The sequence below is a fragment of the Molothrus ater genome, chromosome 3 (genome assembly GCF_012460135.2).
Source record: "Molothrus ater isolate BHLD 08-10-18 breed brown headed cowbird chromosome 3, BPBGC_Mater_1.1, whole genome shotgun sequence".
Taxonomy (NCBI): domain Eukaryota; kingdom Metazoa; phylum Chordata; class Aves; order Passeriformes; family Icteridae; genus Molothrus; species Molothrus ater.
The window spans coordinates 30,207,403-30,219,816 of record NC_050480.2 but is presented as its reverse complement, the minus strand read 5'-3'; positions in this window follow the sequence as shown (position 1 = coordinate 30,219,816).

Sequence of the window (12,414 nt, the reverse complement as noted above, 5' to 3'; positions counted from 1 at the left end):
AGGAAATAATTCAGTTTTCTTAATGGAAAATTCTATTGGCTGTTTTTCCTTTTTAATACCTCTTCCACCTTTTTTTTTAAGGATCAGTACTGCACTTTTTATTTGTTCTAGTTCTCCACATCTTTTCCCTCCTACTTTTTCTTACTTTCTGCTCCTCTAAGCTTTCATTTTCCCTTTCTTTCCAGCTTCTCTCTACTGTGGAGCACAAATGCCTGTTCCCTGCAGTCCTGCAGTGTTTTTCTCTTGCCATGCTTTGTTTGAAAAGCTTTCCACCTTTAAAATGGCTTCTACCTTTAGAGTAGTCTTAGTGTTAGCCTTAATATCTGAACATGGCATGGGGTTTTGAGTGTTTCAATTTGACTGTTCTCTGCCCTGTCTCCTCTTTCTGTGTGTCATTCTCCAGTGCTGTTCCTAAATTCCTGGACAAGCTGTGAGGATGCATGTTTATTCAGAAGTTTCACTTCAGAGGTGAAGTAAGTGTCATGGTTTGCTGAGACTTATAGGAAGTTTTGAGGTGGTTATTAGCTGATTAATAATCACAGGAGAATGAATAAAGTCCACAGACAAATCACTGCCCTGCCAGTAGCATCCGGCAGGCTGAGAAACCCATTTGAATGTAGAGATATGTACTAAGATTCACCAAAAAGGGCATTTCAGGAGGGGTGTTTAAAACAAAAACTATGCTTTGGAAAATAAAATTTACATCAGAAAAATGAAAGCCTGTAACTTTCCATCTGCAGTCAAATTACAGTCATGCAAGATCCTCTACATGCCTGCAGGGACCTGTTTGGTAGTCAGAAATGCAAGTTTATTTTTTGTTTTGTTCTTGAACTTATTAAAATGAGGCCCAGATTTACCATTTTTGAGCTTGTATCCTGCAGAGAATTTAGACTTTCCTATAGCCATGGAATATAAATCCCTGACCTGACATGATAGTGAATGATTCTTGTTTGCTCCTTCCCTGCTACAATCATTAGAGAAGTGCTTTCTCTTGATCAGAGCCTACAAAATGGATTCCTACAGTTCTCAGGCTAGCCAGCGAGTTAGTTAGCCTGTTCTCTTTCTGTCATCAAAAGAACTGTGTAGAATGATTAAAAACAGGCCATGAACATGGAGAACAGTGCAATTATTTCAAATCCATATTTTTACCAGCTGTTAATCATGCCAGCAGGTTCCTCCCACTCTGCTTCATATGCTGAGCCTCCTCGTTTCCTTTAATCATTAATTAGAGCACTTTTCAAGCAAAAAGATTCTCAAAAACTCCAAGGCCCCTCTGAATTTAGTGATGGTCAGCCCTGTCAGCCTTTCAGCAAAGTTTATTGGTTATGTTTTATCAACTCCATTCACAATAAAATAGTTTATCACTGCATTGATCCTTGCTGGTTATATTATGGGATAGCCACTTTCCTGACACATACTAGGGCCAAAGGGACACTTGCACCAAAGACACGTCATAAAGGGATTGCACAAAAGAGCAATAGCAAGAACCAGAAAGGAGGAGACAAAAATGTGCAGAGCTTAGGATTTATTAATTTAGGATACGCTCTTTCATGTGTTGCTTTCTCCTCCCTCTCTCATCAGTTTTTTCCCTTAACATAGATGTTCCTTCCTGCCCACCTACATAGATGTTCCTTCCTGCCCACCTAAGTCTGATGTCCCAGACTGGATTTAATTGTGCTATTTTGTAGAAACACATCAGGCTGAGCATCAGTATAAATACAGTGACTTCTGTGTTTTGCTTTTTTTGCATAGTGAAGCCTTTAATCTTATTTGGTTATCTAAATTCTGCTAAAGGGAAATTTAGACAAAACAGTAATTGAAACACAGATGTACCACGGTGAAATATGAAAGACAGCTGTTTCAATCTCTTTTGCTTCAAGGTATGAATGAAAAAAATCCCAACATTCTAAGGTAAATTTGTTATGTGGCAGGATACTTGTAGCAAATTTTGAGGAAAGGCCTCCTGGGATGGAATATACTAGCTGCTTTCTCTAAATATAAAACTACAATGAAAACAAAATCTGTCTTCTACACCACTATTCTATGGTTTCTATTTTTATATAACAGACATTTGGCAGAGTTCCTTTAAATCCATAATCCACTCTCTGGGTACAAAAAAACCCAACTAATTTTTGTTTCGAATCATAGAACCATTTAGGTTGGAAGGGACCTCTAAGATCATTGAGTCTAACCATTAACCCAGCACTGCTGGGTTCCCCCCTAACCCACGTCCCTGAGTGCCCCCACCCACACATCTTCTAAATACCTCCAGGGAGGGTGACTCCACCACTTCCCTGAGCAGCCTGTTCCCATAATTGACAACCCTTTTGGTGAAGGAATTTTCCATAATGTGTAATCTAAACCTCCCCTGGAGCAGCTTAATACCATTTCCTCTCTTTCTATCACTTGTTACTTGGGAAAAGAGACCGACTCCCACCTCAATTTCTTTTCTCACTTTCACCTCACATCTCTCTATTTTTTTGTGACCTTACCTATTATTTAGTGTTTGAAATTAGATTTCAGGTTCCTTGAAATCCTTGGAATTTCAAAAATTCCTTGAAATTGAAAAATTCCTTGAAATCGTTGGAATCCCATATTATGCAACATAGAGATCTTTAGAATACACTGAGCTGACTTTAGAAACACCTTAAAAAGAAGAAAACATAACATGGCAGTGATTCTGAATTTCATGGGCCTCCATTATTGCACATCTCCACCAGTTTTTACTTCTCAAACAAAGGATTTTGTGTTAGATTTGGAATTAAAGATTGCATGTGGGCAAACTGGGAGCAAACGCTATACTCATAATGTTTTTACATTTTAGTTTCACAGACCTCCTGTCACTCACCTGAATAAAGACAAATATCCCCACCCAGCTAACCAATAAGGCCACCACAGACATCACTAAAGTCATTAGCTCAGGAAGGTTTTTATCCTTTTATCCATTTATTTATAAATGTTTCTTGCTTATTTAAAGATCCCTTTGTCTTGTGAAAATACCAGCTCTTTGGAGAAGAGGTTGCCTTCAAGCAATTTCTCAGACACCTAACTTTGCTATTGCTGGGACACTGATACCTTCTTCTGCTTTTGCTTGGGGCCTTTACATTCTAAACTTTTTTCTGAACTTCTGCATTATAGAAACTCATATTGATTCAGTCACAGAGTTTAATGTTACAATCTTAACTTACCATGCCCATCTTAAGTGTGGGTGGTGCTCATGGCTGTAGAACCTGAGTGCCCAGGCAGACAACAACTCAACAGTTTTACTGGTGAGTAATAGAATAAATCAGATAATCATGCAGTTTTGAGATCAGCAGTGTCTCTCAAATGTGCACTGGCTGTGCCACTCTGTTTTTTGTTCTCACCAGAGTTCATTTTCCAGGTGACATGGGACAGGCAAGAAGCAGAAAGAATTTCTGAAAAATCATTGCACTCTTGGTCTTTGGGCAATGATGACAACAGCACAAATTGACCTTATATATCACTGATGATCACTCCCCCTAAATACAAGCAATTCAGGAAGCTGATATTGCAGCTTCTTTGGTAAAACTCTGTGATTCAGTAGCTTCTTTGGTAAAACTCCACTATTCAGTGTGTAACACATAGCACTTACTGTGTAACTTCACTACAGAACTCCTCCAGGATTTATGGCAGTTCAAACCACGTGAGAACATTGCCAGACACTGTGACTGGGATAACCTAACTGTGGATAAATATAAGACATTGTATATACTTGGTTTAGCTATTTTTTTGGAGCTTTGATATGTATTTGCCAGTTAGTTGAGAGACTTGGGGAGCTGGATCAAAGAAAGCTCTTGTGTGTGTCTGTGTGCATCTGCATTTTTTTGTACATACACATGCATAGATTCATACATACATAACCTTACCAGTATAAAAAAGTGGGTGAAGAGTCTTTCAGTCTGTCTAGACTTCCATGGTGGAAGTACTTGTACAATCAATATCTATGACCAGTTCATTCATCTCAGAAAAATACCCTGGAGTTTTGGTTTTTTTTAATTGCTCTATTCCTATTTTCATACTACTGTATACTTGATGCTTTAGAGGTGTGAAGTACTAGGAAATATACTATATACTATAATATACTATACTAATAATACTAATAATACTATACTAATACTATACTGGTATAGGAAATACGTATAACTACTACATTTGCCACAGACCTTAGACTATATCCTCCCTGATTTACAGCCTTTCAGTACACACCATCTGTCTGATTTTGACTAACAAGGGGAGGGAGAAAGGAAGAAGAGTGGACTTGGGGGTTGAAGGACAGAATATTATAACTGTTCACATATTTTCTGTTTTGAAAACAAAGGCAGTTAGGTTAATAAAATTCTCACACTAATGTTGTTTGTTACCATTAATTAATCTTGATGATATGCATGCACTGTACCTCTCAAAATCACAGTGACATCTTTCACAGTGCTGCTTTCCAGCATCTGATACCATTGTAATAAGACTTTATATGAAAATCCTTTATTACTATGGCTAAGGATATAAAAATCTAACAGATGTCTGAATGACAAACATGTAATTGAATAAATCAAATTATGCAGTGCACTGATGTGTCTACTGGGAACTGGAAAAAGCAGCATCTACTTTGGTCTGGATTTATTTTTCCACTGTGGTTCCAGCTGGAAAAAATTGCATAGGAGCAGCATGTTGCTTGTATCCTGAAGAGTCTCATTGAGTCTGCATTTCTTTGGACTCTGTTTCAGGATTTTTTAGGATGGTTTTCTGACTTCACTGACTCATGCTGCCCTCTACAAGGTGACCCTTAAGCAGGCTGATGCACTTGTTCTCTCCCAGAATCACTACTCACTCCCACGGACACGCCCCCAGGATGATGATGTGAAAAATCATGGTCTTCAGGGTAAGGTGAAACAGCAGGAAAAGTGCTTTATGATGAACAACAGGGGTTTGGGTTTTTTATTGTCATTTTATTAAAAACCACTGAGCACCTAGATAGATTTGACTTGCCAGTATCAACAAGATACGCTTATATTTTGATACTGAATGGGTGGAACTGTGATGCAGTCCTACATTACTGTAAGAGCTCAGCAAAGATCCTTGAGCATGTTGCATGTTTTGAATTTGCTGTAATGGAAGAAAATATTTCTGGTCACTTCAGGAGGAGGGGATATTGCTTTACTGTAATTCCCCAAGCTTTGCCATGAAAATCAAGTCATAGCTGTTGGCAGTAGGAAGTCAAAGCTGACCAAACACGCTAATATATGATGCCTTCTGTTTGCTCTTCAGTGTTTCTACAGCTTTCAGTATTCAGATATTCAACTTTAAAAGCCTTTCCCAGTTTAACATAGAGTCCCTGATGCATCCCTAACTAGGGAGGATGATTAGATGAGCCAGGCACACAGTGCTGTTCCACTAAGGATAGTCTCTGTGGCAAATCTTCGAAAAGCAAAAGATAAACTCCCACTGGAATACACAAAGAAGCACTAACCATATGGGGATTGTGATGTTGAATATATCAGAGAAATCAAGAAAAAATATATCTCAGGATAAGTCACCATATGGCAGGCATCAGCAAGGCTTAGATATTCTCCTCAGCTTGGGCTGTTTCTTGCACAGGTCACAGATAAAACCCAATAATACCAGGGAAAAAAAAATGAAAGAAAAAAGTCTGCACATGAGTTAAAAGCATCTCAATATGTGGGCACAGTACGTAATCCATGGAGCAAAATAAGCAGTGTAACATATTGCCAGCGGACACTTCCAGCACCTGATTGCACACAGGGGTACAGCCATCTCAGATCCCTCTGCCTGCAGCCTGGTCTCTGACTACCACTATGGGGACCATGGAGAGAAAAGGAAATCTGACCTCACACTGCAGGACAAACAGTCATCACATGAGGAGATAATTGGAATTTCTCTTTACCTGAATCTTATACCATGCTGATTACCACAGTTTCTGAAAATGCACTCAAAACAAAAATTAAACTTCTTTTTTTTCTCCCCCCTACCCCCAGGGGGTTTTCTCAGGAATTGCTTCCTGACTGTTTTCTGTCCAGGACCACTCAAATTTTGTATGTTTTAGAGAATGTTTCCCTTCAGTTGAAACATCAGACATCAGTCCTTGCCAACAGCAATGGAACAGATTTGACAGAGCAAGAGATGTGTGACAGCATCTATGCTAGCTATAGTTTCCCTCCCTTTCTGGAGGCAGCTCATATATTCACAAACTGGTCAAATTTGTTTTGTAATGCACTGGTCTATCGCTTTGGGAAAGTGAGTTAGCAATTTCCAAGGTAATTCCCCAATTTTCCTGCCAAGAGCTCTGACAGACTCCCCAGGGAAAGAATCATTAAGCAAACATCTGTCTGCTTCCTATCTGTCAACATCACAACAGCTTCAGAAGTGGGGACTGACATGAAGGACCTGCCAGCTTTACCAGAGCCCACATTCTGAGGCTGCTGAGATTAGCAGAAACTCTGTCTCTACAGTGATAAAGACCCAGAGAGATGCTTAACTGCACAAAGTAGTGAATTGCTATTTTCCTAAATGTATTTTGATTGCCTTGATACAAGATATGTCAATTTTTACAATAAAAATCTCCCTTGAGAACCTGCTGCAGAATTAGCATTGTCACCTGTCTCGTGATGATACAGTGTACTGTCAGCTTGTCAAAATGATTAAGTGAACAAGAAAACCAAATTTTTAGCACTTTCTTGATAAATTAAGAGCAGAAGGGGTTCTTTCTGTTTGTCAGCATCTGCTATGTTTTAGTAGTTTGGCTCTGATGGTGGAGGGAAAAGGAAAAACAATGGGGAGAAAGACAAGTAAGGAAACCCATTAATCTTGAGAAAAACAAGACTCTGATCTGCCCATCAACCTAAAGATTAAAATTAGTCAAAAAAAAAAAGCAATATTATTTTCACTTAAGAGGAAAATGTTAAAACAACTTGCTACTTCACATTCTCAGAAGAACAATCTAACAATCAAACACCTGTTACCTAATAGTCTCTAGAATATTTTCAGGGGAACAGAATACATTAGTTATCTTCCTTGCCACAAAATGGGCCAGCCAACACTTCCAAACTACACCTGAAATAACACTTTTGCACAGTACCTAGCAGAGAATATTTTCATCAGTTAGATGACTACCAAAACTGTGATCTTATATCACCAGGGAGGTGCTGAAAGTGGTATTAGTGACAGAGACTGTACCATAGTTACCTTGACACAAACTTGTAATCAAGTTGAAAACATTTAATATTATGGATGTAGATATTACAGATGCACCTTAATGGAATAAAATTTGATACAGGACTGCTTCAGGCAACCATGAGCATTCTCTGTGGTGCCTTAGCAGAAGGCACATAAATCTATGTCTTGCCCAACAGCGTGGTTGATTTGGCCTGCCCACTACTGCAATCAGTGAAGACAATTAGAGATCATATTCAATATGCCTAATATAGGTATCTGCCAACTTCAAAGTTCAGGCTACATTCTCAGTATTTCACAGCCTTGAAAAGTAAATTATTTAAATTGTCATCTCTTGACCTTAGAAACTATTACAGGTAGACACACCAGCCTTACCTGTTGGTCAATTGCCTGCTGTGGCACTGAATATTCATATTTCATCAGCTCCTATCTCTGTCAGAGAGGAAAAAATCCTTGCAATGTTTACAAGAGCATCTCCTTGACTATGGGTCATATGATAGCCTAAAGTGAAGTGCCAGGCCCTTTCATGAGCTGCTTCATATACATAAATCTGACTAAAGGATCATTTTCTGAAGATGAATAATAAGCTGGCTTCCTGTTTTCTTATCCCACTGAGAGAATATCTGAAATGTGTCATGGTTAAGCTTAGAAATCATCGCATTTAAATTTTTCGGACAGTAATTTCCCTGAACAGCTAATACTGGGAGCAGTTCAGAGTTAATACTTGGAAAACAAGAAATAAAATGCCCTTGGAGTATCAGTAAACTTGTGGCTTGTGTTTCTGAGCCTGCCAGTTTTAACAATGACATGAAGGGAAAACAACATCCTCTTTGAGCAGATGTTTCATTCACCCTGGTCATGTACAAGAACCCCCACGTGTTGGGCCATCACCCAAACAGCTGTGTGCCAGTGTGAGAGACAGTGGAAGTTCTTAAACACACCATCAGTCAAGCCTGAATCTGGCAAATGCTAGAAGATTACAGGATTTCTTGCTGTAAGTCATGGGGCCTAGTCTAGTTTGAAACAAAAAGAAAGGTCAGTTTAATGGGGAATTCTGATCTCATAAAATATGCAGGATAACACATGTATGCTTATATTACTGCTCCTCATTCTAGAGAAGTAGGAAGAACACTGGACTTACTGTCTGTTCTAATCTGGAGCTAACACTAAATCACAGTTGTGCCACAACTTTCCCCAGTTAGTTTTCAAGGCTTTTAAAGTACTAATCCTGTATTCAGTGTTCTCGGCCCAAATACTCCCCCCAGGTCGGCAGCTGGGAGTGATGCTTTTGGAAAGGGAGCTACTGGCATTTCCCACCATTTAAATAAATATTTGTACCAAGCCTGTATGAAAACGTGGACAAATAAAATATCTGTATTATAGTAATATAGCAATTATATGCTTTATTCCCCTTTCTGTAGAACTTGGGAGCTGGGGAACAGAACTGTCACGGGCAGAAAGCCCTTCAGACTGGAGCTACAGAAGGGTGAAAGCTGCTGGGAGCAGGACAACAAAGCAGGACCATTAAACATATGGGAGAAGAGTTAACTGTACACATCGACTGGAAAGCTGTTGACTGGGAATATATGAATCTCCCTACTGTTATTTCCTGTGTTTGGCAGAAAACCACATTTCTTCTAACAGCCTCAATTGCAAAGCTGTGCTTTTTCATTGCCCTACTAAGGTTTAACCAGGACAGTACTATGACAGCATCAAAAGCATGGGCAATTGCTTTCCTTGTTCCAGTCACTTCCAAAGGTAGCCATTCCCATCTGGTATTACCATTAATAACCAGATAAATCAAAATGTAACTATAATGTAAGCTTATATATTGGTAGCAAACTTCTACTAATATTATATAGCTTAGAACATGGCTAAAGGATCATTGTGACATATGTTCCATTTATATTAATAAACTCCCATTTATCTGTTTATTAATAGTGAAACTTTAGCTTAGAAACACATCTTTAAAATAAAGCATCACCTCCATTATGTGATACTGAAGTCTGTGCAGTGTAAGTAGCAATAAAACCATACTATGTCAGCACCTTGACAAAAATATCTTTTCACCCAGCAGCTGATAACAAAATGTGATAATGTCACATCTGAATTAAAACAACAAGGCTATTTATGCAGACATTTAGCAGAGAGCATTCAGCATAAAGAACACACCTGACAGAAACAGATCTATTTCTACCACATTCTCCTTTCCTAAAATACACATTGTAAGTGTTCATTTCATTAGTCTGCTGGAAAGCAAGAACTTTTCAGATCCTTATACCGGCCTCAGTTGAACACATTGCAATGATGGATTGATAGTAATTTGCCTTGTAAACAGAATGCACTTATAGACCTGCACCAGGCAGCCTCAGCTGTGCCTTAAGCAAATTTCTAATACTCTTACCATGCCCTTCATTGATATGTACAAGTACATTTGTCAGTGCATGATCTCTTCGTACGTGCGACTAATGAAGCCATTAAATCAAGCTGCAAAATGGCTATTTATCAAAAAGTAAATACCTCTGAACAGAGCTCAGACTTCGTATCATGCATCTCCAAGGCAAGGGCAATTAGGAGTAATTGTTGCTAGAATCACTTTCACATGGTTTTTAAGCAGCAATCCTGTAACCTGTGACAAAGCTTACTACCTAAGGATACATCAGCCCATATTTTCAAAGCTCACAAATTCTCTGTATTGCATTTGGGATCTCTCATTAGCAAAGCGTGTGCATGAGCACAGCTGATTTGCTGGTGGCCATTTGCATACATCAGGTGTGCAGAAATATGTGTGAGCATGCATCACCTACAAGGCAAAGAGGTTTTTGTATGAAATAAGCACAGCTGTATCTCAGTCACTGCTCTTGCCCACACATGAGCTCCAGGCAGTAGATGCAACTATTTGAAAGTACCCGAGGCATGAGGGAGTAGCCAAGGGTAGATCAGGGAGGATGGACTGGAAAGCAGTGACACCTCTGTGAGGATTTTAGCCCGGAGAACAGGAGGTTCAGGGAAGACCTTGTCGCTCTCTGCAACCCCTGAAAAGAGGGTGTAGTTGGGTGGGGATCAGCCTCTTCTCCCTGGAACCCAGTGCCAGGATGAGACATAGCCTCAGGCTGTGCCAGGGGAGGTTCAGGTTGGACCTCAGGGGAACTTCTCCACAGAACAGTTGATTCAACATTGGAATGGACAGCCCAGAGCGGTGGTGGAGTCACCATCCCTGAAGATGTTTGAGAAGTGACTGGAAATGGCATTTAATGCCATTATCTATTAAAGAAGGTGGTGTTCAGTCAAAGATTATGGACTCAATGATATCAGAGGTCTTTTCCCATCTGAGTCTGGTTCTGAGGACGACCAAAGCCCTTGGCTATTCTATAGCTGTGCCTCCCTGGCTGGGGCAGGTTCCTCCCTTACATACAGCACATGCAGGTGGCCAGCAGCAGCTCGTGTCTTCTAAAAACCACACCACAAGTGTAAGTGAAGGACTATGAATGAAACTGGGGACTGACAACCAAGTCTCAGGTAGAAGCACACATATGACCTGGCAGATGTGAAAATGTAAAAGCTATTGCACAGTGCCCAGAAGGGTGACTCATCTTCATTACCTCCCCAATAGACACACAATGGGAACACTCAGGATGGCTTTGTAGAAGAGATAATTAACTAACAAATACATTTAGTGCCTTGAAGAAGTGAATGAACACAAGGATACTAGTGATCCAGTGGGTATATTTAGGTTTCCAAAAAGATACTCAGTTGTCACAGGGTGTAGAATGTCCCCTCACAAAAAATAATGTTCAGATGATAGAAAACCAAATATACCTTTTATATTATAAAAACACTTCTTTCTTGCCAACTTGATTTTATTCCAGAGATGGTGATATTTCTGTGCTAAGAATACCACTATCTCCCTTACACACATGCTGTGAACAGTCACATCTGAAAAACATGGAGGTGTTTGATCAAACAGAGCTGCAGATGCACACATTGAGAACAACCATCCCATGCCCTCTGTGCAGGCCAGAAGGTTTCCTGTGCAATCATACAATTTGTTGCTGAGGGAGAGGGGAAGATTTGTGACTATTTCAGTTTCTCCCTAAGTCATGCAGTCTTCAAGGAAACATACCTAGCAATTTAACCATCAACCTTCAAGTTAACTTGAAGGTATTAGTATTACCACCTTCAAAAGCAGACAACAAGGAACACTCTTTCATAAACAGGACTAAAGGGGGCACTGCACAGACCAGGCACTTCCCAATGACTCAGCTGCAACAAGAAGTACTTCTGTGATGTGTCTACTCTTATTAAGAGGGATATGCTTTTATCTCTATACCTCAGTTCTTGCTTTTGAGGTAAAACCCACACTCTTCCAGCTGCAGAAGGTCAGCATATTATTGGATGAGAAAAAGGGAAAGAGAATGGCAAAGCATGGAAATTCAGAGACTCAAATAAAATTTTATACGATTATTTCTTTTTTGCCTTGAGCTATAAGGCAACCATTGCCTACTTTCCAGAATGTTTAATTTAATTAACACAGCCTACAAGGATATTTAAGCAGAAGTTAATATATTATAAAATACAAAATAGCAACAAAAACGTCCTGTTTATGTGCATTTTGCTTTGTATTGTAAAGATAAAATGATGGTGATTTGATCAGTATCTGGTCTTACTGAAATGATGCGTCATGGTGTTTTAAGCTTCAATTGCCACTGCTCAAGCAAGCAAGCCCATTGCTTAGAATTAGAAACAACTTTGAAATAAATCCTCAGGCTATAGCAGAGACAGTGCTGACTGCACTCCACTACTGCTTGGAAAGGCAGCTCTGTATTTCCACTTCAGTCTGCACTCTCTTCATGAGCCCTCCCTGCTGATGATTTTACCTAAGCACAAAGATAAACTGGACCCTTATGAGAGCAAGGAGAAAGAATATTTCTTCTTAGCTTTGTTCTCATCCTACCTGTTTTCCTCTTCTCAAAGCTTTTTTAAATGTGTTTTTTCTTCTAGTTTAATATATCCAGCACTCACTACAGACTGCATTATCTTGAACACAATCAAAATTTTGCTGAGGGCTGCAATGCAAATTTCCCAAAGGCCTCAAGAGGCCTCTGATTTGTCAAGACAGTCAAGTCATTGACTCTCTTTTTAACTTGGACACATGGCATGGGAATGCAGATGGCTCCAGCATGAGCTTCTTCTCATTGACTGGATTAT